At 39.9% G+C, this 27569-nt stretch overlaps 1 protein-coding gene across 5 annotated transcripts in view; it reads left to right on the top strand.

Annotated features, from left to right (window-relative positions):
* Positions 1 to 27569, top strand: part of LOC137250608 (solute carrier family 41 member 1) — a 263443-nt gene that overhangs the window by 108442 nt on the left and 127432 nt on the right. Inside the window, exon 1 of one of the 5 annotated variants that reach the window (XM_067783716.1) lies at positions 24905 to 25211. The exons of the other annotated variants lie outside the window; for them this stretch is intronic. The gene's annotated coding sequence lies outside the window, so the exon portion shown is untranslated. Of the gene's footprint in view, positions 1 to 24904; positions 25212 to 27569 lie in introns of those variants that run through there. 5 annotated transcript variants of the gene reach the window in all.

Below are 27569 nucleotides of genomic sequence, written 5' to 3'. Positions count from 1 at the left end.
AATCAAAAACCCTTGAAATCTTGGCAGGAATACTGTTCGTGGAAGTAGAAGAAAATGAAAAAGTTTTGCAGGGTGAAATCAAAAACCCTTGAAATCTTGGCAGGAATACTGTTCGTGGTATTATATATATAAATAAATTAGCGGTATCCAACAGATGATGTTCTGGGTCACACTGGTCCACATTTTGGTCGATATCTCGAAAAGGCGACCACCTATACAACTACCACCACTCCCTTTTAAAACCCTCATTAATACCTTTAATTTGATACCCATATCGTACAAACACATTCCAGAGTCACCCCTGGTCCACCTTTATGGCGATATCTCGAAACGGCGTCCACCTATGGAACTAAGGATCACTCCCTTTTAAAATACTCATTAGCATCTTTCATTTGATACCCATATCGTACAAACAAATTCTAGAGTCACCCTGGTCCACCTTTATGCCGGTATCTCGAAAAGGCATCCACCTATAGAACTAAGCCCCACGCCCTTTTAAAACCCTCATTAATACCTTTAATTTGATACCCATATCGTACAAACACATTCTAGAGTCACCCCTGGTCCACCTTTATGGCGATATCTCGAAAAGGCGTCCACCTATAGAACTAAGCCCCACGCCCTTTTAAAATACTCATTAACACCTTTCATTTGATACCCGTATCGAACAAACATATTCTAGAGTCACCCCTGGTCCACCTTTATGGCGATATCTCGAAAAGGCGTCCACCTATAGAACTAAGCCCCACGCCCTTTTAAAATACTCATTAACACCTTTCGTTTGATACCCATATTGTACAAACGCATTCTAGAGTCACCCCTGGTCCACCTTTATGGCGATATCTCGAAAAGGCCACCACCTATACAACTACCACCACTCCCTTTTAAAACCTTCATTAATACCATTAATTTTATACCCATATCGTACAAACACATTCTAGAGTCACCCCTGGTCCACCTTTATGGCGATATCTCGAAAAGGCGTCCACCTATAGAACTAAGCCCCACGCCCTTTTAAAATACTCATTAACAGCTTTCATTTGATACCCGTATCGTACAAACATATTCTAGAGTCACCCCTGGTCCACCTTTGTGGCGATATCTCCAAAAGGCGTCCACCTATAGGTCTAAGCCTCACGCCCTTTTAAAATACTCATTAACACCTTCCGTTTGATACCCATATCGTACAAACACATTCTAGAGTTACCCCTGGTCCAGTTTTATGGCGATATCTCGAAAAGGCGTCCACCTGTAGAACTAAACCCCACGCCCTTTTGAAATATTCATTAACACCTTTCGTTTGATACCCATATTGTACCATCGCATTCTAGAGTCACCCCTGGTCCACCTTTGTGGCGATATCTCCAAAAGGCGTCCACCTATAGGTCTAAGCCTCACGCCCTTTTAAAATACTCATTAACACCTTCCGTTTGATACCCATATCGTACAAACACATTCTAGAGTTACCCCTGGTCCACTTTTATGGCGATATCTCGAAAAGGCGTCCACCTATAGGTCTAAGCCTCACGCCCTTTTCAAAAACTCATTAACACCTTTCGTTTGATACCCATATCGTACAAACACATTCTAGAGTCACCCCTGGTCCACCTTTATGGCGATATCTCGAAAAGGCGTCCACCTATAGAACTAAGGCCCACTCCCTTTTAAAATGTTCATTAACCCCTTTCATTTGATACCCATATCGTACAAACAAATTCTAGGGTCACCCCTGGTCCATCTTTATGGCGATATCTCGAAACAACGTCCACCTATGGAAATAAGGATCACTCCCTTTTAAGATACTCATTAACACCTTTCATTTGATACCCATATCGTACAAACAAATTCTAGAGTCAACCCTGATCCACCTTTATGGCGATATCCCTAAATGGCGTCCACCTATAGAACTATGGCCCACTCCCTCTTAAAATACTCTTTAATACCTTTCATTTGATACACATGTCATACAAACACATTCCAGGGTTACCCTTGGTTCATTTTCCTACATGTTTATATTCCCTTATGTTGCCACCATAGCTCTCAACTGAGTATGTAATGTTCGGTTACACCCGAACTTAACCTTCCTTACTTGTTTTAGATTAAAGTTGTTTCTTTATCGATACAAAATTTATGTCACGAAGCGTACTTTTGCAAATTTGTGCTTTTTTTTACCGAAACAATAAAAAATGTACCTTTATTCGAATGAGTATGGGATTCACCGTAAGCTGTTCAAACAAAATAATGTTGCTATGGAATGCATGTCTTCCTTCTGAATGACAGATAAATAACAGGTGTTGTTGTGTTTAAAAGACTTCTCTACAAATATCACTCTATATACATACATATAGTTACTATATGTATATAAAGTGTGTACCCAGTGGGGTTTTAAGTTTGTACAATTTTGCATTGCTTGCGGAGCTCTTCAAATACGGCGGCGAGTAGTTGGTAAGGCACATGCATCAGTTTCTTTGAAAAAAGATGTTCAGATGACCACAAGAAGGAGGATCGTGCAAAATACGCCAACTATCGCGGAATCAGCCTTCTTAGTATCGCATATAAGAACTTGTCAAGCGTATTGTGCGAATTGGTTGATTGGACATTATGAGTGCGGCTTCAGACCTGGTTAGCCTACCGCCGATTAGATTTTCATTATGCGTCAAATCTTGGAAAAAATCCGCGAAGAAAAAAGTTAACACATATCACCTCATCATCGTTTTTTTAGCCGTATTCGATAGCACGAATAGAGAAGCTGCCTATATGCCACTATGTCTGAATTTGGTTTCCCCGCAAAACTTATACGGCTGTGCAACATGACGTCGAGCGACACCATCAGCTCAGTTAGAATTGGGAAAATAAAACAAGCTGCAGAACTTAACCGTTCTGAAACAATATTCCTCAAAAGCCTGCAATTACTGGCGTATACCGACAAGAACATTACATACTCGGCTGAGAGCTTTGGAGACAAAATAAGGGGAAATCACCAATTGGAAAATGAATGTAGGGTAACCCTGGAATGTGTTTGTATGACATGGGTATCAAATGGAAGGTATTAAAGAGTATTTTAAAAGGGAGTGGGTTCTATAGGTGGACGCCATTTCGGGATATCGCCATAAAGGTGGACCAGGGGTGACGCTGGAATTTGTTTGTACGATATGGGTATCAAATGAAAGGTGTTAAAGAGTATTTTAAAGAGGAGTGGCCCTTAGTTGTATATGTGAAAGCGTTTTCGAGATATCGACCAAAATGTGGACCAGGGTGACCCAGAACATCATCTATCGGGTACCGCTAATTTATTTATATATTTATTACCACGAACAGTATTCCTGGCAAGGGCTTTTGATTTCGCCCTGCAGAACTTTCTCATTTTCTTCTACTTAATATGGTAGGTGTCACACCCATTTTACAAAGTTCTTTCTAAAGTTATGTATTGCGTCAATAATACAATCCAATCACCATGTTTCATCCCTTTTTTCGTATTTGGTATAGAATTATGGCATTTTTTTCATTTTGCGTAATTTTCGATATCGAAAAAGTGGGCGTGGTCATAGTCGGATTTCGTTAATTTTTTATACCAAGTTAAAGTGGGTTCAGATAAGTACGTGAACTAAGTTTAGTAAAGATATATCGATTTTTGCTCAAGATATCGTGTTAACGGCCGAGCGGAAGAACAGACGGTCGACTGTGTATAAAAACTGGGCGTGGCTTCAACCGATTTCGCCGTTTTTCACAGAAATAAGTTACCGTCCCAGAATCTAATCCCCTACCAAATTTCACAAGGATTGGTAAATTTTTACTCGAATTTTCTTTTATTTTTGCATTTTGTTGCACCATATCATTACTGGAGTTGAATGTTGACATACTTTACTTATATACTGTAAAGATATTAAATTTTTTGTTAAAATTTGACTTAAAAAAAATTTTTTTTTAAAGTGGGCGTGGTCGTTCTCTAATTTTTATTAAGCATACTTATAGTAATAGGAGTAACGTTCCTGCCAAATTTCATCATGATATCTTCAACGACTGCCAAATTACAGCTTGCATAAATTTTAAATTACCTTCTTTTAAAAGTGGGCGGTGCCACGCCCATTGTCCAGAATTTTACTAATTTTATATTTTGCGTCATAAGGTCAACGTACCTAACAAGTTTCATCGCTTTATTCGTCTTTGGTAATGAATTATCGCACTTTTTCGGTTTTTCGAAATTTTCGATATCGAAAAAGTGGGCGTGGTTATTGTCCGATATTGTTCATTTTAAGTAGCGATCTGAGATGAGTGCTCAGGAACCTACATACCAAATTTCATCAAAATACCTCAAAATTTACTCAAGTTATCGTGTTAACGGACGGACGGACATGGCTCAATCAATTTTTTTTTCGATCCTGATTATTTTGATATATGGAAGTCTATATCTATCTCGATTCCTTTATACCTGTACAACCAACCGTTATCCAATCAAAGTTTGTATACTCTGTGAGCTCTGCTCAACTGAGTATAAAAAAAAAAAACTTATAATTTATAAGAAACGAGCGTACCCTCGCCCGCCTCGCTAGGCGATAAATTCAATGATTTGCTGAAAGGAATAAAAATAATACGAAACAAAGCAAATCCTTTGATACAATTTCTTTCGAACTTTATTGTAAGAATTTTTGGTAGACAAGGTTTTTGGTTTTTCCATCTTTCGCGTAAATGAATAATGACGATGGTTTGCCTACTCGTGAGCAAGCTACATACAATTGTCCATGAGAAAAAATCGGGTATTCTAAGTTAATACCACACATTTCTAGAGACTGTCCTTGCGCCTTATTTATTGTCATAGCGAAGGCAAGGCGAATAGGGAACTGCAAACGTTTGAAATCGAATGGTAAATCCGTCGGAATCAGTGTACAATACTTCCCTTTCAAAATTCCTTTTGGATCGACAGACATTTGGCCATTTCCGATTTTCAGTAATTGCTGTGAAAATTCAGCTGCTGACGGATCGTTTTGTAGTTGAACACGTACGTTTGTAGTAAGTGTAAGCGTGTTTAAATGTCTCCATAAATACTGTAATTTTAAACATGCATTGATTTCATCTGCAGCCGTGGATTTGGGGATCACAGGTAATATTTACCTGAAATCTCCAGCCAATAAAATCATGTCACCTCCAAAGACTGTTTGGCTTCCTCATAGATCTTTCAAAGTTCTATCAGTGCTTCCAATGATTTCTTGTGTGCCATAGTACACTCGTCCCTTACGATGAGCTTACATACTTTAGGAACTTTTGCCATTCCAGATGTTTTCGAAATATTACATGTTGGTGTTTCATTTACCTGCATATTCAAAGGCAACTTTAATGCAGAATGTGCTATGCGCCCGCCTTCCGGTAATGTAGCCGAAATTCCGGAAGCAGCGAGTGCCAATGCAACGTTATTATCTGATCGAATTGTTGCTAATATCAATGAAATCAAAAAGGTCTTGCCTGTTCCCCCAGGAGCATCCACAAAAAAACAATCCACCAGTTCCATGGCTAACATTATTCATGATTGTATCATAAACATGTTGCTGTTGGTCATTCAATTTCGTTAAATTTTATGTTACAAATGTGTTTAGTTCATTACAATCATAATGGTATTCACGCTCCAGTTCTCGATTGAACATAGCATGCATTGGACGATTTGCTGCTGGCATGCCCAATTGTACTAACGATTTGTTTGACATCGACAAACAAATGTCGTCAAACCTCATCAATGCTTCATTGTAAATTTCCAACGTGAATTCCAACTCATAATTTGCAGTATTTCGACGCATTTGGTTTAAAATATCATCTGCCATATAATCTTTGAAATTATTCCATAATTCCAATGGATTAGATGGGGAGCACATTGCAATTATTATCGAAAATAATGTTCGTATTTGATGTGGACTGGCTATTACAGCTGAAACGGCAAGCGTATCTTCCCAATGCTTATCATCCTCCAACAAATTTAATTGTTGACATGCTTCACGATATGTAGCGCACAATTCCTCCTTTAATTGTTCTTAAAGCTTAGAGTGATGTTGGGCCACGAACATTAATTAACAACAATTACAAGTAAAAACACTCAGCATTATTTGGATGAACTGCATAAATGCGTCCTAATGCATCTGTTGAGAACACATTAGGATGACCTTGAACTGGTTTTTCTTGTTTTCGCCTTTGAAATGTTTTTCTGGATTTATGCCATGTGAAATATTGTGGCACTTCTGCATATAACAATGTTCTTGCAAAATCATCCGATTGACATAAATGAAAAAAGGCAGTCAAAGTTGTAGACGGTGAACTTGTTGCTCTAAGCGCTGCATTTTCAGGAGTAAAATAAACGCGTTGGCCATTTTCAAGGTGCGTTTGTGTATGTGTGCTGAAGCATCTCTCATAAACAGTGTACAAATCTCGGTGTTTATGTTTACTCTCCTTCGAAAAAAATTTGCAACTTTGCAGCACAACACAAATCGAAAAATTCGTATATTTATTCAAAAAATGTTGTACACATCAAATGATCTCGAGACGCTCGTCTCCCAGAGAAAAATTACCACTCATCAGCACAGCTTTCTTTTTATACCCATATTGAAGTACTCATTAACAGCTTCCATTTGATACCCATAATGTAAAAACATATCCTAAGGTTATTCTGATCCACGTTTTGGGCAATATCTCGAGACCCTAGTCACCCAGATGTATGAAAATTACCCTCTGCTAAAGAACTCAACAACAGCTTTCATTTGATATCCATATTGTATAAACACATTGTAGGGGTATCTGGGTCCACGTTTTGGCCTATATCTCGAGACCCTAGTCACCCAGGGGTACGAAAAATTATCACGTACTAAACCACTCATCAGCAGCTTTCATTTGATATCTATATTGTATAAACACATTCTTGGGGTACCCGGGTCCACACTTTGGCCTATATCTCGAGTCCCTAGTCACCTAGGGGTACGAAAAGTACCCCACATTAAAGTACTCGTCGAACGAACATCATTTCATTTTTATATATATAGATTTAAAAAAATTTCAGTTTTTCGTTCCGTTCTTTAAGCTTTCAAGTTTAGATCGGTTTCCAGTACAAATGCATTCCACCAATCGTTTTCTTTACGTCATTGATGCTCATATTGACTTCCTATTTTACTAATTGTCTTGTCGTGTTCAATTGCCGCTTTTAAAATTAATTATCTTACTAGATTCGTTTGAGTAAATTAGCTACTTTAGCAAAGTTAAATGACACTGGACAATGACAATTTGAAATCGATATGGGTACTTCCATATTTACGTAAGTTAATATTATATGTGTTTCTGTAATCGGTAATTGAACGTAACTCGGTATTTTAAATTGATTATATAATACTTTTTGTATAACATTACATTGTATGTTATAACTAGAAATGCCGTTGCAAACCTAAAATTTTCGATTTTTATTTTATTAGAACTAAACAAAAGTGTTGGTTATCGTTTTACAAATTTATGCACAATAATTTCATTGTATTCACGAAACACCCATTAGTTAAATTTGATGATTTTTTAGACAGTTCATAACAAATTGTATTCAATATTTATAAACCGAAAGAAAAGAACTGGTAAAATCAACCGAGTAACCGATATTTCAACCGATATTTCTGTAAATTTGTATCCCTCGCAAATAGCTGTTAGATCAACTTCGCAAAAATTGTTGATTCTGAATTGAGTGTTTCAAAGTGAAATCAATAAAAAAAGTTCTTCAAATGTAAGCCACCCTAATCCAGGGTGTTATGCGGACCGTGCCTATTGGACGATTTGCAGACAGGGGATAAATTCGGCTGTATTCGAACGGAGCCTTCCCGATACCGGGCCACCTCGGGAAGTATCTATGGCCTTACCACAGTAAGGGGCGCTGCTGTGGCGGACGGTTCTTTCCCCGCATATAATACTGGACCGCTGAGCCCGCCTTGTCGGGCAGGTGGTCGTACGACCAAGATGAACGACTCATTACCTGATTGTAATAAGGACGATGATAAGAGGAGGACTGAGTCGCGTCCGGAGCAGAGGAAGTAAAAGAGCTCTCTCGCAGTACCGTGCAGCACTAAGAATTGTACAACGCTTGGGAGCAGTGGCCGACCCAACAGAAGTGGAGATCGAGCGCTTGGAATGGGCTCATGAGGCGGTAGAAGTAGGTCGAAGGCAGTTCAATAGGTTTGCTGCGAGAAACCCTCGGTTCTACAACCGGTACGAGGAGGAAGAAGCGTCGAATGGCAGAATGAAGAGGCAACGTTCGGCGGAAGGCGACAAGCCTGCTTTCAAGAGGCAGAAAGGACCTAGTCCTAGAGCCGCGAGGTAGGGCAGTCGCATAGACAAGACAAGTAGGCCCAAAGTTGTAAGACAGATGGGCCCCAATAGCGAGGTAGCAACTACCTCGAAAGCTGCGAGTCAGAAGGAAGTTACAACTATGGAAGTAGGAGATAAGCCAAAGGGAGATAACGCTAAGACTCCGGCTTTCTCGGAGGTGCCGAAGGGAGTTAACGCTAAGACTCCAGCTTTCTCTGAGGTGCCAAAGGGAGATAAAACTAAGACTCCGGCTTTACCCGAGAAGATGAGTGATGTGACAAAGCAGTCACTGACTGTGGCGCTGGTTGATCGTAGCAGTCCTTTCGGACAAATGACTACTGAAAGGTGGAGATCTGTGGAAAGGGAGCTTATTAGCTTAGTGCTTAAGATGATGCGGGAACAACCAAGTAAGCCCCTTCCAACCTTTGATTCGGGGGGATGGTATAATAGAAGATGATAGCGTGTGACAACATCGCGAGCTTGCGGTGGCTGGAAGAAGTGGTTCCAAACCTCCAAAGGCAAGGCACGAACGCGCGGTTTGAGGTGGTGGGGAAAGCGCAAATCCCTACGGTACCAAAAGTTAAAGTATGGATACCATGCGTGATGAAGTCGGAGGATACACTGCGACTTCTGCAGAATCAGAATCCGAACATACCGACACAGGATTGGAAGGTACTTACTGTATCTCGGCCTACCGGGGAAGGTCAGTTCTACATCTTCCAAATAAACAAGCAGGCGGAGGATATTTTGTACACGCAGCTTGGCAAAATGTCCTTTGGCACTGGCAAAATTTACATGCGACTCAGGAACGAGGATAACAACCCTAACACGCTAGAGGTGGGCGAAGTCGAAAAGGACCTCAAAAGCCTAAGGGCAAAAAGATCGGTGGAAGTTCCCGACGTCACCACGAAGGTGTTAGAAGAGAACCAACCGCCAAATGGTGCTGTGACTCTCACAGAGGAACACCCGGCACAACAGTTACGAGATTCTGAAGGGGGCCTCGAATACTCTAAACCAAAAGGGAAAGTGGAGGACGACGACGTCACGACGAAGGTGCTGGAGGGGGACAAACAGCTCAATGGTGCTGCGAGTCCTAGAGATAAACCTCCAACTCGACGTGGTGCTGATCCAGCAGCCGTGGCTCTCATCGGGAGGAAAGGTTTCTGTACTTAGCGCGCGCGGGTTTGGCGTTTACTGCGCGCAAACAGAAGGACGGGTGCGAGCTGTAGTAATGGAACAGCCGCATTCATATATGCTGCCTTATTACACCACTGAGGACCTCGTAGCGGTGGCCGTTGAGTAAAAGAATAAGCAGGCATTTATCCTGGCGTCCTGCTACATGGCCCATGCTGCGGAGGTTCCACCGATGGAGTGCAAAATGCTAGTACAGGAGGAAGGGCGCAAAGGGCGCAAAGGGCGGTTGGTCATAGGCGCAGATGCAAATGTGCACCACAATGCGTGGGGAGGAGCAGATACGAACGAGAGCGGCGAATCTCTATTTTGTTACATCCTGCAAACCAATTTGCAGAGAGCCAACAGGGGAAATGTCCCTACATACATTGGTCCAACATCCAGCAATGTTCTGGATATTACATTGAGCTCCGAGCGTGATATATCAAGGTATGATTGGATGCTTCTTGATAGACCATCCTTCTCCGACCATGCGTTTATCAGCTTCAGCATCCCCTAAAGATGGTAGAGAAGGGAGGAACCTTTAGAAACCCTAGGTCAACGAACTGGACTAAATTCCAGAAACATGTAGAAACAAAACTGGGACAACCCAAAGAGGTTGCCAATGTGGAGGAACTGGAGGAGTCGAATGGATTCCTAACAAGGACGCTTATGACTGCGTATAACAAACCTTGCCCTCTAAGAAGATTCAGAGGAAAAGCAAAGCCGCCATGGTGGAGCAATGAGCTGAGTCTTCTAAGAAGACAGGTAAAAGAACTGTTTAAGCTCGCAAAGACCGCGGAAAGCGAAGCGTGTCGGAACGAGTACAGGGATCTACTGAGGATCTACAAGCGTGAAATTTCCAGGGCGAAGAGAATCTCATGGAAAAGTTCCTGTATGGACATAGAGTGCTCCAGCGAAGCAGCACGGTTGAAAAAAGTCCTAGCAAGGGGAAACATAGTCCAGGGACTAATAAAGAAAGAGAAGCGGGAATGGTCAAGTAATGGTGAGGAATCCCTTGAGGTGCTTCTCGACACACATTTCCCATCGGGAAACTGTTTAGGTAGTGCCGGGCTTGGTAACCGATACCAAGATCGAATGGGCAGTGAAAACGTTTTCTAAGTTTAAATCGTCGGCCCAGACGGTATATTCCCGGCCATGCTACAAGTTTCAAGTATGGCGGTCGTGGAATGGCTCAAAATAATATTCGATGGGTGCATAAGGCTGAATCATGTACCGCACTCTTGGAGAACTGCTCGTGTAGCTTTCCTACCAAAGGCGGGGAAGATCGGTCCCGTGTATCCCAAAGACTATAGACTCATTAGCTTAACATCATTTCTGCTCAAGACCTTTGAGAGGCTGATAGATGTGTACATAAAGTCCAACGTGGATGAAAAGCTGCTGTCCCCAACACAACATGCGTACACCAAAGGCAAGTCGGTAGACACCGCATAGGGTGGTAATAAGCATAGAGAAATCCCTGGAATATAAGGAGTATGCTCTAGGAGTCTTCTTGGACATTGCCGGGGCTTTAAATAATATTTCTAAATGGGCGATTGTGGATGATCTTAATTACATTGAAGTACATCCCGCCTTACATCAGATGGATGGGCTGCTTGTTAAATTGCAGGAAGATTACATCACAATGGGGATTGTGCGAGGTCACGAAATCAGTGGACAGGGGCACGCCGCAGGGAGGGGTACTACCACCTCTGCTGTGGACGCTGGTCATCAACCAACTACTCAGGCGATTCGATGAGGGACGCGTAAGATTTAAGGCTTACGCAGATGACGTTGCAATTGTCATAAGTGGAAAGTGCCTTCCAACGATTAGTTCTTTGATGGATCGGGCGCTTCGGGATATTCATACCTGGATATCTAATGTAGGGTTTAAAGTCAATGCGGAGAAGACGAATATGGTCTTGTTTACAAAGAGGTACAAGGTCCCAAATTGGACCAGGCCTAAGTTAGGAGGGGTGACCTTACAGGAGCAACCTTGCACAAAATATCTAGAAAGCATCCTAGACAGTAAGCTGTCATGGAAGCTCAACGTGGAGGAGAGGGTCAAGAAGGCCTCAACGGCGCTCAAGGCATGTAAAAGAATGCTGGGGTGTACGTGGGGCTTATCGTCCTCTCTTTCTCATGGGGTTTTTACGGATTGGATTGTAAGCCCTATTCAATAATATGGAGTTCTTGTTTGGTGGAAAGCCACATAAAAAACAACATACCTCAAAAAATTAGAGGGGGTATGCAGACTATCGATGCTTAGCATTACGGGAGCCCTGAAAACAACCCCGACGGCTGCACTGTATGCCATTCTGCATATTCCAAAGAACATAGCATTAACAACCGCAACCAGGCTCGATGCCTCGGGGCAGCTTGAGCGCCGACCATATAGCCATAGTAGTATAGCGTCATCAATCACAAGACGAACAGACTACCTGATTCCCTATCTGCGCTTCGAGGGAGAACTTAAGGTCACAATAGAGGTGGACGGTTGGCGCAAGGGTGCACAAATGGCGGAAGAGGTGATACATGTGTACACAGATGGTTCCAAAGTAGTGGAAGCAGTAGGGTATGCGGTATACTGTGCTGATCCGGAAATAAGCAGATCCTACAGACTGCCGGATTACTGTAGCGTTTTCTTAGCGGAAATATTAGCCGTAAACAATGTAGAAACCCTGGAAGAGAATAGCTTAAGCTGCAACCGTGTTAACTTTTATATTGACAGTCAAGCAGCAATTAAGGCAATAATCTCGCAGAGCACAGCATCAAAATGCGTGTTAGAGTGTAAGCAGTCTCTGGAGAGAATCGGGACAGGGAGAAGGATATCTATATTGGGTCCCAGGGCATATGGGAATAGATGAGAATGAAAAAGCGGACGAACTAGTTAAAAAGGGCGCATCCCTTGAAGCTTGCTCAATTAGACTGGGCGAGATTAAGCCAAGGCGAGAGGTGCACATGATCGACCAAGCGGGAAAGGCGTGGGTTCAAGCGCGGGGCTGTAAAGTGTTGAATATTATATGTAGGTCTTACAACCTTAGACTAAGAAAGTTGCTTCTATCATAAAAAGAGAGGACTGTAGACTCATGACGGGTATTCTGACTGGAAACTGCCTTCTGGCGTCACATGCCTTTAAATTAGGCTTGGTCAGTGATAGCAGATGTAGGAAGTGCGGGTTGGAGGAGGAAACGATGGAGCACGTACTGTGCTCGTGCCCTGCACTTGCCAGGCTAAGACTCCAGCTTTTAGGAGTGATACAGCTGTCAGATCTAGAAGCAGCAAGTGGCTTAAGTCCTAGGAAGCTTCTAGTATTTGCCAAGAGGACGGCATTATTTTATAACATAGGTCCTGGTTTTTGATAGGGTTTTTCAGTTTGGTCGTTAAAACAAACTTCTGGTAACACTACGGACTCAATCAGTCTATGTGAGGTCCTCATGGACCGGCCAGTTCAACCTAACCTAACCTAAGCCACAGCTCTGTTAAAAAAATATATTCATATAAATATTTTTCTAAGTGGAAAAACGTTTTTCCAAAGATTTTGTTGTTGCTTTTTCCAAGCCTTGCACTCAGGATTCGGTTTGGTAGGCATATCAAGCTACCATCACATGGCTGTGCCGCCTATCCTGCTCTATTAACTAAAAATTTTTAATTTCACCCTGAGGATATCAATGAAAACTGTTAAATTTATTTAATAATTTGGGAAAATTTTTAACAAGGTGACATCAGGACGTACAAGGCGACAGCTGTTTCGATTATACCATGTAAATCTTTCAAAGCTTTTTCTCCCGGGAATGGGATTTGAACCTGCACTCCTACGATAATTGAAGTGTTACAAACGCATTCAGACACGTCGGTTTTTGGCGGCCGCCGTGGTGTGATGGTAGCGGGCTCCGCCATCCACACCGAAGATCCTGGGTTCACGCCCGGGCAAAGCAACATCAAAATTTTAGAAACAAGTTTTTTCAATCAGTTTCAAGTCGTCAATAATAAATCGATAATCCGCCGATAGGAAATTGATAACACTCCTATAAGAAACCTATAACTTCGATGTCTCATCGATAACTGTTTGTTAAAAAAATAGATAATTTTTCAATTGCTTTGTTTTGTCGACCTATTGATAAAGGATTCAAAGTTGGATTCGAGCTCAACAATAATTTTTATGATAATTATTGTTTTTTTTTTGTACCTACTATTCCAAAAACAAAATACAATTTTTAAATTATACCAAAATACAAAAAAAGCAATAGTTATCATAAAAATTATTGTTCTGGCCTTTTGCCGAATCGAATCTTGAATAGATAATTTTTCGATAACTAATCGATAACACGGCAATAACAAATTGGTAGCACTTGAAACACAAATCGATAACATATGGATAACTTTTGTATAAATAAGCGATAAATTTCCGATAATAAATTCATAACTTTTCGATAAGTCTTCAATAAATGAGCGACAACTTTTGGATAATAAATTGACAACGTTGCTAACAAATCTGAAACGTTTTAATAAGAAATCGATAACTTTTCGATAGTAAATTGATATCTTTTTGATGACATATTGATAACTTTAAGATAATAAATTCATAACTTTTCGATAACAGAAACATCTTTGATAACCTTTGCAGATAGCAAATTTATAACAATAGATAGCAAATTGATAACTCGTTTATACCTCGTCGATAACACACCTAAATCCAACCAAAATTTCATTGACAAGAAATGCATAACACCCTCAAAGTATATCGATAGCAAACCGATAACTCATCGATAACATACCGTTAACAGTTGGATAACAAATTGATAATGCGTCGTCCGGTTTCGCTTCCAGCTTCGCCTTCTAATCTTTCTTTTACTTTCTATCTTTTTCTTTTTTCCTTTCGTTGCGTTCCTTTCCATCTTTCTTTTCCGTCTTTTCCTCGACTTTCCTTCCCTTGGAAGGTATTTATAGTCTTTTAATTCATTCAAATTCATGTTCGTGCTCAACCAGCCGAACATCCGGTTCGATTTATGATTTGGTCAAAAATTCAAGGTCGGTCGAGCACTTGTCCCGTCCGTAGTTGTTTTTTATCTGAGCTGGTCAAGTGAATATCTTGTGTACTTTGTAAATACTTTAAGTCTAAACATTTACAAGGTTCGCTTCGATATAATAACCCTTCGCCATATGATATGTCACAAAATATAAAAGCAAGTACATACATAAGTATATTCGCACTTAGTTACCTTCATATTGTTAAATTAATTTACAAGGGTCCTAACCAAGAAATTCCAAATTTTACAGGAGAAGCAATAAATGATTGATTTTCACTTTGACTGATTACTGTTACTAGTACTAGCACTTTAAAATGTTTAGTGATCGTATTTTTCACATCTTACATTTTTACATGAAACTAACTAGATATGTAATTTTAGTCTCATTATGTACTACATACCAATAAATATTTTGGTCTGAAACAATCCATTTCCATTTACAACTATTGTTTTATTTTTCTTTTATGTTTTCATCCCATAAAATTCATTTCAAATTCAAGGTGAATTTTTGATTACCTGATAACGACTATAATGAAATACTTGCTACCTACAGCAGCGAACAGAAAAATAGCACTTGATATTTTTGTTAAATTTATTCAGTTCAGTTCTTTTTTATTTTCTAAATTTTATGAAAAAATTTCTATGAATTTTGTAATTGAAACTAGTCAAACCAATCTCGAAAACGTTTTCGAAAAACTTTGAAAATTCGAGAAATTTTTACGAAAACTTCGAACTTTTTATTCTTTTTTGAGGATGTAGCTTTGTAGCCAATTAATTATAGTCTAACAAAGAACGAGTTATTAAAAATAACATAAATGTAAGGCGCGGTATTCGCAGAAGAGATTTTAGGCCAAGCTTCTCTTCCGATTTGCGTAGTGATCTTTTTAATTTTTAACACGTTTATATTAGCTTCATTGTATGCTAGTTTGTACCGCTCTAGGCTAGGCGCGCAAAGGAGAGCTAGACCCATCTAGCGGCAATTATTGAAGACTCGCTACCAAACGAGTTGTGCTTAATTGCGGAGACATTAACATCGGTGCTACGGTGCTATCAACATCAAATATTCAAGTGGATTGTAGATACTAAAACGCCACCATATTTGCGTGTTTTGTAGTTTTTATACGCAGCTGAGCAGATTTGTGAGCTCTTTTATATTAATTTTATTCGCATAACAGTAATCCGTAAAGGCATAAACTAATCGAGATAGATAGAGAGATAGACTTCTATATATCAAAATTATTTGGTCGAAAAAAGAAATTCATTTAGCCAAAGTCCGTACGTCCGTCCGTCCGTCTGTCCGTAAACACGATAACTTGAGTAAATTTTGAGGCATCTTAATGAAATTTGGTATGTAAGTTCCCGGGCACTCATCTCAGATCGCTATTTAAAATGAACGAAATCGGACTATAACCACGCCCACTTTTTCGATACCGGAAATATCGAAGAACCGAAAAAATGCGATAATGCATTACCAAAGACGGCTAAAGCGATGAAACTGTGACGCAAAATAGAAAATTAGTAAAATTTTGAACAATGGGCGTGGCACCGCCCACTTTTAAAAGAAGGTAATTTAAAAGTTTTGCAAGTTGTAATTTGGCAGTCGTTGAAGATATCATGGTGAAATTTGGCAGGAACGTTACTCCTATTACTATATGTGCCACTTAAAATATAATAATTTTAAAAGTCAAATTTTAACACAAAATGTAATATTTTTAAAGTATATAAGTAAATTATGTCAACATTCAACTCCAGTAATGATATGGTGCAACAAAATACAAAAATAAAAGAAAATTTCAAAATTTATTTTCTTTCGAATACTTTTAATGCCATAAGTCGAACAAAACTGAAAATGGGCGAAATCGGTTGAAGCCACGCCCAGTTTTTATACACAGTCTGTCCTTCCGCTCGGCTGTTAACACAATAACTTGAGCAAAAATCGATATATCTTTACTAAACTTAGTTCACGTAATTATCTCAACTCACTTTTTTTTGTATAAAAAATGGCCGAAATCCGACTATAACCACGCCCACTTTTTCGATATCGAAAAAAGTCCATAATTCTATACCAAATACGAAAAAAGGGATGAAACATGGTGATTGGATTGATTTTTTGACGCAAAATATAACTTTAGAAAAAACTTTATGAAATGGGTGTGACACCAACCATATTAATTAGAAGAAAATGAAAAAGTTCTGCAGGGCGAAATCAAAAGCCCTTGGAACCAAGGCAGGAATACTGTTCGTGGTATTACATATATAAATAAATTAGCGGTACCCGACAGATGATGATCTGGGTCACCGTGGTCCACATTTTGGTCGATTACTCGAAAACCCCTTCACATATACAACTAAGGGCGACTCCCTTTAAAATCCCTCATTAATACCTTTAATTTGATACCCATATCGTACAAACACCCCCCTGGTCCACCTTTATGGTGATATCTCCAAAAACCCGTCCACCTATAGAACTATGGCCCACTGCCTTTTAAAATACTCTTTAGTACCTTCCATTTGATACTCATGTCATACAAACACATTCCAGGGTTACCCTAGGTTCATTTTCCTACATGGTGATTTTCCCTTATTTTGTCTCTAAACCGCTCAGCTGAGTATGTAATGTTCGGTTACACCCGAACGTAGCCTTCTTTACTTGTTTTAGACTATATTTATTTCCTACAAATTCGCGGGACGGGACGTACTTGTTTTGTGCCGACTCCGAACAGAAACATTTCGAAATCTTAAAACGAGATTGGTTTACATAGTTTCAGTTACGAATATATCGATAGTAAATGAAGAGCAGTTTAATTGATGAAATTTGAAACCTTAATACCATTTTTCTGATCTCTGCTGTAGTTATTAACTAATTTACACACTTTACATAGCAGTTTTTTTGCAGCTCTTGTGTTAGTTAAAGCTTTTAAGAAAACTTTATTGTTTGTGGCCACAATGTAAAATTTAGTGGTGCGTACTTGGTGATAAAATATGCATTAAGGGAAGGAGAAAATATTTATTAGTTACTTCAAAAGAAAATTTTTTTACCTCGTTTTTACTAATGTTTATAATTAGAATGAACTATAATTAATTTTTAACTTATGTGGCGTTAGGACAAGGTCATAAGCAATAAACAATCGGAAGTTTTTAGTAATACAGAATGTTAAACATTTTATTTACACCCACGTGTAACAAAACATTAAAAGTTATTTGCGAATTTTATTAGTTATTTTCTTCTTTTTTGTTTTGGGTAATTTAAAAATTTTTTAATGATATCCATACGAAAACAATGTTAACCAAATTCGAAAACATAACAATAACACGATTCCCCACACCAAAAGCAAAACAGCAAACACATCTAACTGGGTTACGAACAGCGATCATCAGACCGCTGATTAACAGCTGTTGCCACCAATTCCAGCCGGAGCCAAGGGGCTCCTTGGGTCAGTCCGCATTAGATGATGTCTTCAGGCATGGCTACTGCGTGGGCAGGCCGTGTGAGGAGGTGCGATCCTTCGGCATAAATTATCCACCCTGCTCCGCACCGACCTTGACTGGCCATTGGTTTACGTGTTGTGAGGAATATCGACGCTTTGAGCGACATCTCTCCTCTCCACCGTCGAACCGTCTCACGCAGAAAGACTTCGCACTCCACCGTTCGGTGCGTGAGCACAGGTGGCTACCGCTGTGTCTATAAGGTGCACGTTCTCCTTCAACCCACGCGGCAGCTTACGTTGTCCAGCTGGTAAAACTCCGAACGCTCGCGGTAGGAGGCGGCGGTATCCAGCAAGAGAGCCAGCCACCTTATAGAGTCTCATTAAGTCTCGTTACAGGCGGCTACCCGCCTTGAGAGAAGCATCCACGGTGAAGGTTTGCAATCAACCTACGTAACCTTTCCGCTAACATCTATGCTCCAATCCTTCTGGTCCCCGCTAGCCCGTCTGGTGCTTCCACTGCTCTTGTTCAACCGCTTTGCTGATCCCTCCTCTGCTTCGACGACCTTTGATGGTGATACATCCTCTCGCCGTTGACACCACTGCTACACGACTGCCGATAATCTCTACGCAGGGGTAATCTCCAATAACGCCTGTTCTCCATTGCTCCGTATATCGCATACCACTAAGCTTAGCTATATCTCCCCCGCGCTCTCCCAAACACGGGGAACCGAAAACTGCTGTCCTCTCAAACCTCAAACCGTCGGTTATTATTCAGTGGTGATTTGTGGGATCTCTACTTGACCCTGGATTGACTGAATGCTACCTCAACCTCCGACAAAATCCATCTCATAAACTATTTTTATTTTTCTTATGCCTTTTCCTCTTTTTCGTAGTCTACGTAGTCTATTTAACTTTCTTTTTCTACATATCCTAAGCTCCTATGCTACGAACACTTAGCAGCTTTGTCGTCTCACTCATCTCTCAGGGCGTGTGCTCAGATGAGCAATATATTACTCCACCACAAGTGCGCTTAATAAAAGGGCTACTAACTTAGATGTCGCTAAACCCGATGGTCGGCTTAGTAGTATGCTGATGGCAGCGTTTGTATTCACGAGGACTAATGTCCTCTGGGAAGTAAGCCCCTCTATAGCCGTCCTTACCACTAATTGGCGCCTGGGCTATTTTTGCCGCCGACTAACAAGTCACCGCAGAACTCCAAATTGGAACACTAAGGAGGTAGATGAAGCCTTCCTCCAGGCTCCCCGCCCAACTAAGTGGAACTCACCCCCTCCGGTTACACGCTACGGTTACAGCAACAACAACTATTGCCTTAAATTAGAATGGTTAAGATGTTTCTCAGGGTTGTATTTACCCCCCTACTCATACAGCAGTAGTTGAACAATCTAATCTAATATATATTATAAATGGCAAAGTTTGGATGTTTGGATGTTTGTATGTTTGTATGTCCAGACGTTTGGCTTTGTGCCTCAATCACGCAAGAACGGCTGGACGGATTTGGATGAAATTTGGCACACATATAGCCAATAGTCTAGAAGGAACTACTAGCTTTATATTTTTGAAAAGGGGGGAGGTATCCGCCCCTAGGAGCAGTTATAATTTAATTATTATATTTTTTCGTCTTTGTGACTGAATCACGCCGGAACGGCTACACGGATTTTGATGCAATTTGGGACACAGACAATAGCCTACTAGCGAAATTTTTTTCGATCATGGAAAGGGGGGTGGAGGTTCCACGCCCCTTCGAGCAATTACTTTTTAATAATTTTTACACATTATAACTTTACGTATACTGGCCTTCACCAATATTACAGACTCAATGGGTCAAATAAGTCGAGGGCTTACAAAGTGAGCAGTGCATCCTCCGCCCGCCTCCCCCCTTCTCTCCCCCTCTGGTGTAAAATCTATAAATTGGTATAATTCAATATAAATTTTCTCCTAAATCAATAGTTTTTGGTATCTGGCACATACAGATCGAGATCTAAACAATTTTGGAGGAACGATCAGTGGTCCTCTCCTTCTACTCCCGCCATCCACCCTCCTGCAATTGTTTTTATTAGCACGCTTTTATTAGCTTTACCTGTATGTCTCTATGTAACTCTTCATTCGCTCCAACGCGCCTGCTGCCTTATTAACTTGGTTTTATAATTAGCTTCACCTTATTTTTAATCCCGTAAGGGTCATATCGAGACCCTTCCGGGATCATTTCTGGATGGTTTTCGGGATCGGCCCGGGATCCCGCCGGGGTCATTTCGGGACTATTTCGGGATTACTTCGGGATCATTTTGGGACCCTTCCGGGATCATTTCTGTATAGTTTTCGGGATCCGTCCGGGATCCCGTCGGGGTTATTTTGGGACATTTTTGGGACTATTTCGGGATAGTATCGGGACTGTTTCGCGATCATTTGGGGACCCTTCCGGCATCATTTCTGGATGGGTTTCGTGATCCGTCCGGCATCCCGTCGGGGTAATTTCGGGATCGTTTGCGTACCATTGAGAGATAAATTCTTGATGGTTTCCGGGATCATTACGGGACTTTTTCTGGGTCATTTTGGGTCCCTTCCGGCATCATTTCTGGATGGTTTTCGGGATCCGTCCGGGATCCCGTTAGAGTCATTCCTGGACTATTAGGGGATCATTTGAGGACCCTTCCGGCATCATTTCTGGATAGTTTACGGGATCCGTCCGAGTCAATTCGGGACTATTTCGGGATCATTTGGGGTGCCTACCGGCATCATTTCTGGATGGTTTTCGGTATCCTTCCGGGATCCAGTCGGGGTCGCTTCGGGACTTTTTCGGGATCATTTCAGGTCCCTTCCGGCATCATTTCTGGATGGTTTTAGGGATCCGTCAGGGATCCCGTCGGGGTCATTTCGGGAATTTTTCGTGATCATTTGGAGTCCCTTCCGGCATCATTTCTGGATGGTTTTCGGGATCCGTCCGTGATCCCGTCGGGGTCATTTCAGGACTTTTTCGGGATCATTTGGGGTACCTGCCGCCATCCTTTCTAGATGGTTTCCGGGATCCTTCTGGGATCCCGTCGAGGCGTTTCGGAACTTTTTCGCGACTAATACGGGATCATTTAGGGACCCTCTCGCCATTATTTCTGGATGGTTTTCGGGATCACGTGAACCCGTCAGGGTCATTCCGGGACTATTTGGGGATCATTTGGGAACCTTTCCGGCATCATTTCTAGATAGTTTCCGGGATCCGTCGGGATACCGTCAGGGTCATTTCGGGACTATTAGGGGATCATTTGAGGACCTTTCCGGCATCATTTCTGGATGGTTTTCGGGATCCGTGCGGGATCCCGACGGGGTAATTTCGGGACTATTTCGGGATCATTTGGGGTATTTTCCGTCATCATTTCTAGATGGTTTTCGGGATCCAACCGGGATCCCGTAGGGGTCATTTCGGGAACTTTTCTCGACTAATACGGGATCATTTGGGGACCTTTCCGACATCATTTCTGGATAGTTTTCGGAATGGGTCCGGGATCCCATCGGGGTCATTTCGGGACTAATAGGGGATCATTTGGAGACCTTTCCGGCATTATTTCTGCATAGTTTTCGGGATCCGTCAGGATCCCGTAGGGGTCATTTCGGGATCATTTGGGGTACTTTCCGGCATCATTTCTAGATGGTTTTCGGGATCCCGTCGGGGTAATTTCGAGACTTTTTCTCAACTGATACGGGATCATTTGAGGACCCTTTCGGCATGACTTCTGGATGGTTTCTGGGATCCGTCCGGGATCCCGTCAGGGTCATTTCGGGACTATTAGGGGGATCATTTGAGGACCTTTCCGATATCATTTCTGAATAGTTTTCGGGATCTGTACGGGAACCCATCGAGGTAATTTCGGGACTTTTTCTGGGATCATCTGGGGTATTTTCGGGCATAATTTCTAGATGGTTTTCGGGATCCGTCCGGGATCCCATCAGGGTCATTTCGGGACCATTAGGGGATCATTTGGGGACCTTTCCGACATAATTTCTGGATGGTTTTAGGGACCCGTCCGGGATCCCGTCGGGGTCATTTCGGGACTTTTTTGGGATTATTTGAAGTCCCTTCCGGCCTCATTTCTGGGTGGTTTTCGGGATCCGTCCGGGATATCCGTCAGGATATTTTCGGGATCATTTTGGGTCCCTTCCGGCATCATTTCTGGAAGGTTTTCGGCATTCGACCGGGATCCCATCGGGGTCATTTCGGGAATTTTTCTCTACTAATACGGCATCAGTAGGGGACCCTTTCGGTATCATTTCTGTATTATTTTGGGGATCCTTCCGGGATCAAGTCAATGTCAATTTGGGACTATTTCGGGATCATCTTTCGGCATCATTTCTGGATGGTTTTCGGGATCCGTCCGGGATCCCCTCAGGGTCATTTCGGGACTATTAGGGGATCATTTGGGGACCATCATTTCTGGATAGTTTTCGGGATCCGTCTGGGATCCCGACGGGGTAATTTCGGGACTCTTTCAGGATCATTTGGGGTATTTTCCGGCATCATTTCTAGATGGTTTTCCGGATCCGCCGGGGTCATTTCGGGACTATTTCTCGACTAATACAGGATCATTTGGGAACCCTTTCGGCATCATTTCTGGATGGTTTTCGGGATCCGTCCGGGATTCCACCAGGGTCAATTCGGGACTATTAAGGGATCATTTGGGTACCTTTCCGGTATCATTTCTGCAAATTTTTCAGGATCCGTTCGGGATCCCGTAGGGGTCATTTCGGACTATTTCGGTATCATTTGGGGTACCTTCCGGCGTCATTTCTAGATGGTTTTCGGGATCCCGTTGGGGTTATTTCGAGACTTTTTCTCAACTGATACGTTATCATTTGGCGACCTGTCCGGCATCATTTCTGGATAGTTTTCGGGAGTCGTCCGGAATCACGTAGTGGTAATTTCAGCACTTTTTCGGGATCATTTGGGGTACCTTCCGGCAACATTTCTGGATGGTTTTCGGGATTCGTCCGGGATTCCGTCGGGGACATTTCAGGATTTTTTCGGGATCATTTGGGGTACCTTCCGGTATCATTTCTATATGGTTTTCGGGATCCGTCCGGGATCCAGTCGGGTTTATTTCGGGACTTTTTCTCGACTAATACGGGATCATTTGGGGACCCTTTCGGTATCATTTCAGGATGGGTTTCGGAATCCTTCAGGGATACCATCACAGTCATTCCGGGATTATTAGGGGATCATTTGGGGAACTTTCCGGCATCTGGATTTTGGATAGATTTAGGGATCGGTCCGGGGTCATTTCGGGACTATTTCGGGATCATTTGGGTTACCTTCCGGCATCATTTCTAGATGGATTTCCGGATCCATCCGGGATTCCGTCGGGGTAATTTCGGGACTTTTTCTCGACTGATATGGGATCATTTGGGGACCCTTTGAGCATCATTTCTGGATTGTTTTCGAGATCCGTCCGGGATCCCGTCAGGGTCATTTCGAGACATTTCGGGATAATTTTGGGACACTTTCGGAATCATTTCTGTATGGTTTTCGCAATCGGAACTTTTTCTGGACTATGTCGGGATAATTTAGGAACCCTTCCTGGATATTTTCTGGATGGTTTTTGAGATCCGTCCTGGAGCCCGTCAGGGTCATTTCGGAACTCATCCGGGAGTTTTTCGGGATCATTTTGTGTGGTTCTCTGGATAAGTCTAGAATCGTGTCGTTGTCATTTCGGGTTTTTTGGGACTATTCCGGGAACCTTTGAAGAACCATCCGGGGCATTTCTGGATGGTTTTCGTCCGCGATATCGTCGGGGTCATTTCGTGGATTTTTCTGCATAATTTCGGGATCATTTGGGGATCCTATCGGGTTATCAGCTCATTTAGATCTTTTTTTTTTTACTCAATTACAAAAATAAAATGCATTAGACAGAAAAAAAAATTTTAAACAGAAAACTTGATAATCAGGCTAACGTGAATAGCCCATATATTTCATTTTCTCCTTGCGGACGGGGCCGCGGGTAAAGGCTAGTAATTCAATAAATCCCTGATGCAAGTTTTTACAGGATCGATTTTACCCTACCCCAGTGCTTAGCAGTTCTACTCAACGCTGCATCTTACTAAAAAAAAGAGCAAAAGCGAAACATAGTAAAGTAAAGAGAGCTAAACAAAAGCATCATTTCATAAACACTTGCTCACCCGTATGCATGTATGTGTACGCGCGATATCGTATGATATGCATGATAAGTGACATCACATGATATGCGTGTGACACACAGGTGATTTCAGAAGTCAGCGACAACGTTATCAGTAACACCAACGTCGAAGCCCGCTGCGACGATGACTGCGACTGGTACAGCGACAGCGGCCAATAGACTTTCTTACATTTCCACTTCACCTAAATTTGTTGTTGCAATATATTGTTGTTTCTATATTTTCTTGGTAAATAACACGTGAGTCAGGAGTTCATTCATGATTTTAGCAAGTAAAGAAGTTAAAACTCATTGCATACAATATTGCATACAAACAACAACAATAAAAAGTTTATTGAAATGAATGTATGAGGGGAAGTACATACACACACATGCATTGAGTCAATTTGTTGGGAGGCAGGTAATTTCAAAAACGAATACTGAATGCCCGATCGTGTTGTCGAGTAAATTAACGAATATTCTTGTTACAAGTCTGGATCATATGATAATTTATAAGATTTTTTCAAATGATATCTTTCATTATTTGTTGGCGGTTTTTAGCGAGACTGTATGTGTATCTAGATGTATGCGTGTAGTTCTGTGATAATTTTTGAGCGACAGGTGGAGAGGTGACCTGCTGGCTAGCTAGCAGCTCTGCCTCTTTGATTTGTTGGTTGATTTGCTGATTGCTGGTCGTTTATTGGGGTTTTAGCTACTACTTAGCTCTGTGGCTATTGTTGTGTTGTTGCTGCCGCTTTATTATAATACTGAGCGTATATTGGCGTTAAGCATTCAGTGATTGATATCCCGGCGCACGGTGAAGACGGTTGAAATTTAAAACGTTCAAATTTCGACAAAAAACAACGGTTCCGTTTAGACGAGTTTGCTCCATGATTGGACTGCAGCGGTAGTGCGGAAGGTTAAAAGTGCGAAATTGTTTTGTGAAACGTTTACATACAACATATTTATTTATTTAAATAAATAAAGTGAAGAAAATTTAAAATAAAAATAATTGTGTAATAAGTTTTTAATACACAAAAAGCTTAAAGCTTTCGTAAAAAAGAAAAATTATACTTAAATTTTTAAGAGTTATTCAGGTTAGTTGGTTCTTTATACAACATCTATGAACAGTTTCGTACATTTTTGCTGATATTTTTTTGGTTATCAAACAAAAGCAAGAGCATTTTAAAGTTTTAATGATAATTTAATTATTATATTATTATTAAGATTACACATCAACTCAAGCAATTTAAAAATCAAAAGCAATTAAAGTTATGGAACACTAAAAATATAAATAAAAATAAAGCAAATCTCACAGAGTAATTAAAAATAATCCACATTTTAATCTAACTGATTATTTTAAAAGAACAACTAAAAAGCAATGAAGCAATTAAACAAATCAAACTTTTTTAGTCTATTCGAACATTTTAAATGATTACATAAATTGTTATTTGATATTGTTAAGCTTACACGGCAATTCAAATAGTTTAAAAATCTAAACAAATTATGGTCAAGTGACACCAAAAATAGAAATAAAAAATCTAATCAAATAGAGTAGTGAACACTTATTAATCAAATAATATTTCTAGTCTTAATTTATGATTATTTTAAATGATTTACACAGTCAATTAATTAAACAGTTAAATCAATTGAGATACTAAAACATTGAATTATTTGAATAATTAAAAGCAAACAACGTTGTTAGTCTATTAGAACAACTTAAATGATTAAAAATAAAAAATTTAAAATTAATTAAATAATTGAAAATAGCTAGATAGTGAAATATTGAATTATTTGACTGAAAAATATGTTTTGGCCTTTCCAAACTTGTTAAAATAGCTAATTAATTAGAAAAATAGGAGTAGTCCGAAAATTGACCTAATAAGACCCCAAACAATTTTATGGCTTAAATGATCATAATTTCAATAGGAAAAGCAATCAAATAATTAAATCTACTCATAATTATAATAAAAAAAATATTAATGTTATCGAATAACTAAAAGAAATTAAAAATTTGTGGATCTATCTGAAAATATTGGATTCGTTAGTAGCTGAAAAAATGTAAAGATATTATAAACAACTAAACTAATCACATACCAATAAATTTTACAATTTGGATAATAAGAAATGATTTGAAATTCTTAGTTAGTTTCTACATTAAAATTAGTTGATTAATGAAAGTAATCAAAAAGTAGCACAAATCACAATTAGAAGAAATCAAAGCTTTTTGATATATTTTAATTTTTCGGATTAACCAATTAATGAAAAATTTGAAAGGAATCTATTAAATAAATTGTGAGATACTAAAAAAATTTTATTATTTGAGTGATTTAAAAAAATCTAAATAATTACGAAAAATCAATATTTTTATATATTTGAGATTATGAAATTAGTTAATTAATTAAAATAAATAATAATAAAACAACTAAATTAATCAGGTACTAAAAAAACTAAATATTTAAATTATCGAGAAAAGCTAGTCCATCTGATTGCTTTAAATTATTTGTATTAGTTGATAAGTTGGGATTAATCAATTAATTTAATCTAAGCAGGTAATGAAATATTGATTTAAACAACAAATTAAAAATGTCCAACATTTTCTGATATATTTAAATTTTTAATATGTTAATTGATAAAAAAAATAGATACGATTATTTCAATAACTAACAAATACTAACTGAATTATTTGAATAATCGATTTTGACTATTATTTAACTTAAAAATTTTATAAAATAATTTGTTTGCGTTTCTGAGTATTTCAAATCAGTTAATTAACGAAGCAGGGAAAAGTTATCAAGAAATTAAACTTATTCGATAAATAAAATTAGTTCTTATACTGAAAAAAAAAATAAACACAACCTAGTTGGCTAAAAAAAATATTTAACTTTTTGAATAATCAATTATGAAATTTATTTGAATCAACAAATATTATGAAATAATTTGTTTCTTTTCTAAGTATTTCTTACTAGTTAATCAAAGAAAGAGGAAAGAATAATTTTGTTAATTAAAGAAAAAAGTTATCAATCAAATAAATAAAAATGATGACGTCTTTAATCAATCTCAATATTTTGAATTAGTTACTGCTCATTGAAAATTATATAATTATATTGAAAATCCTAGAATGATATTGATCTTACTTACTTAATTGGCGCTTAACCGTCTAAACGGTTATGGCCGTCCTACAAGGCGCGCCAATCGCTCCTTCGCTCCGCCAACCGGCGCCAATTGGTCACACCAAGGGAGTTTAAATCGTTTTCCACCTGGTCCTTCCAACGGAGTGGGGCCGCCCTCTACCTCTGCTTGCATATGCGGGTTCCGATAGAAACACTTTCTTGGCCGGAGCATCATCTTTCATTCGCATAACATAGCCTAGCCAGCGCAGCCGCTGCGTTTTAATTTGCTGGACTATGTTGATGTCTGCGTATAGCTCGTACAGCTCATCATTAAATCTTCTT

Source organism: Eurosta solidaginis, chromosome 4, assembly GCF_040869045.1.
Source record: "Eurosta solidaginis isolate ZX-2024a chromosome 4, ASM4086904v1, whole genome shotgun sequence".
Taxonomy (NCBI): Eukaryota; Metazoa; Arthropoda; class Insecta; order Diptera; family Tephritidae; genus Eurosta; species Eurosta solidaginis.
Note: the sequence above shows the minus strand (reverse complement) of the source record. Positions and strands in the feature narration are given on the sequence as shown.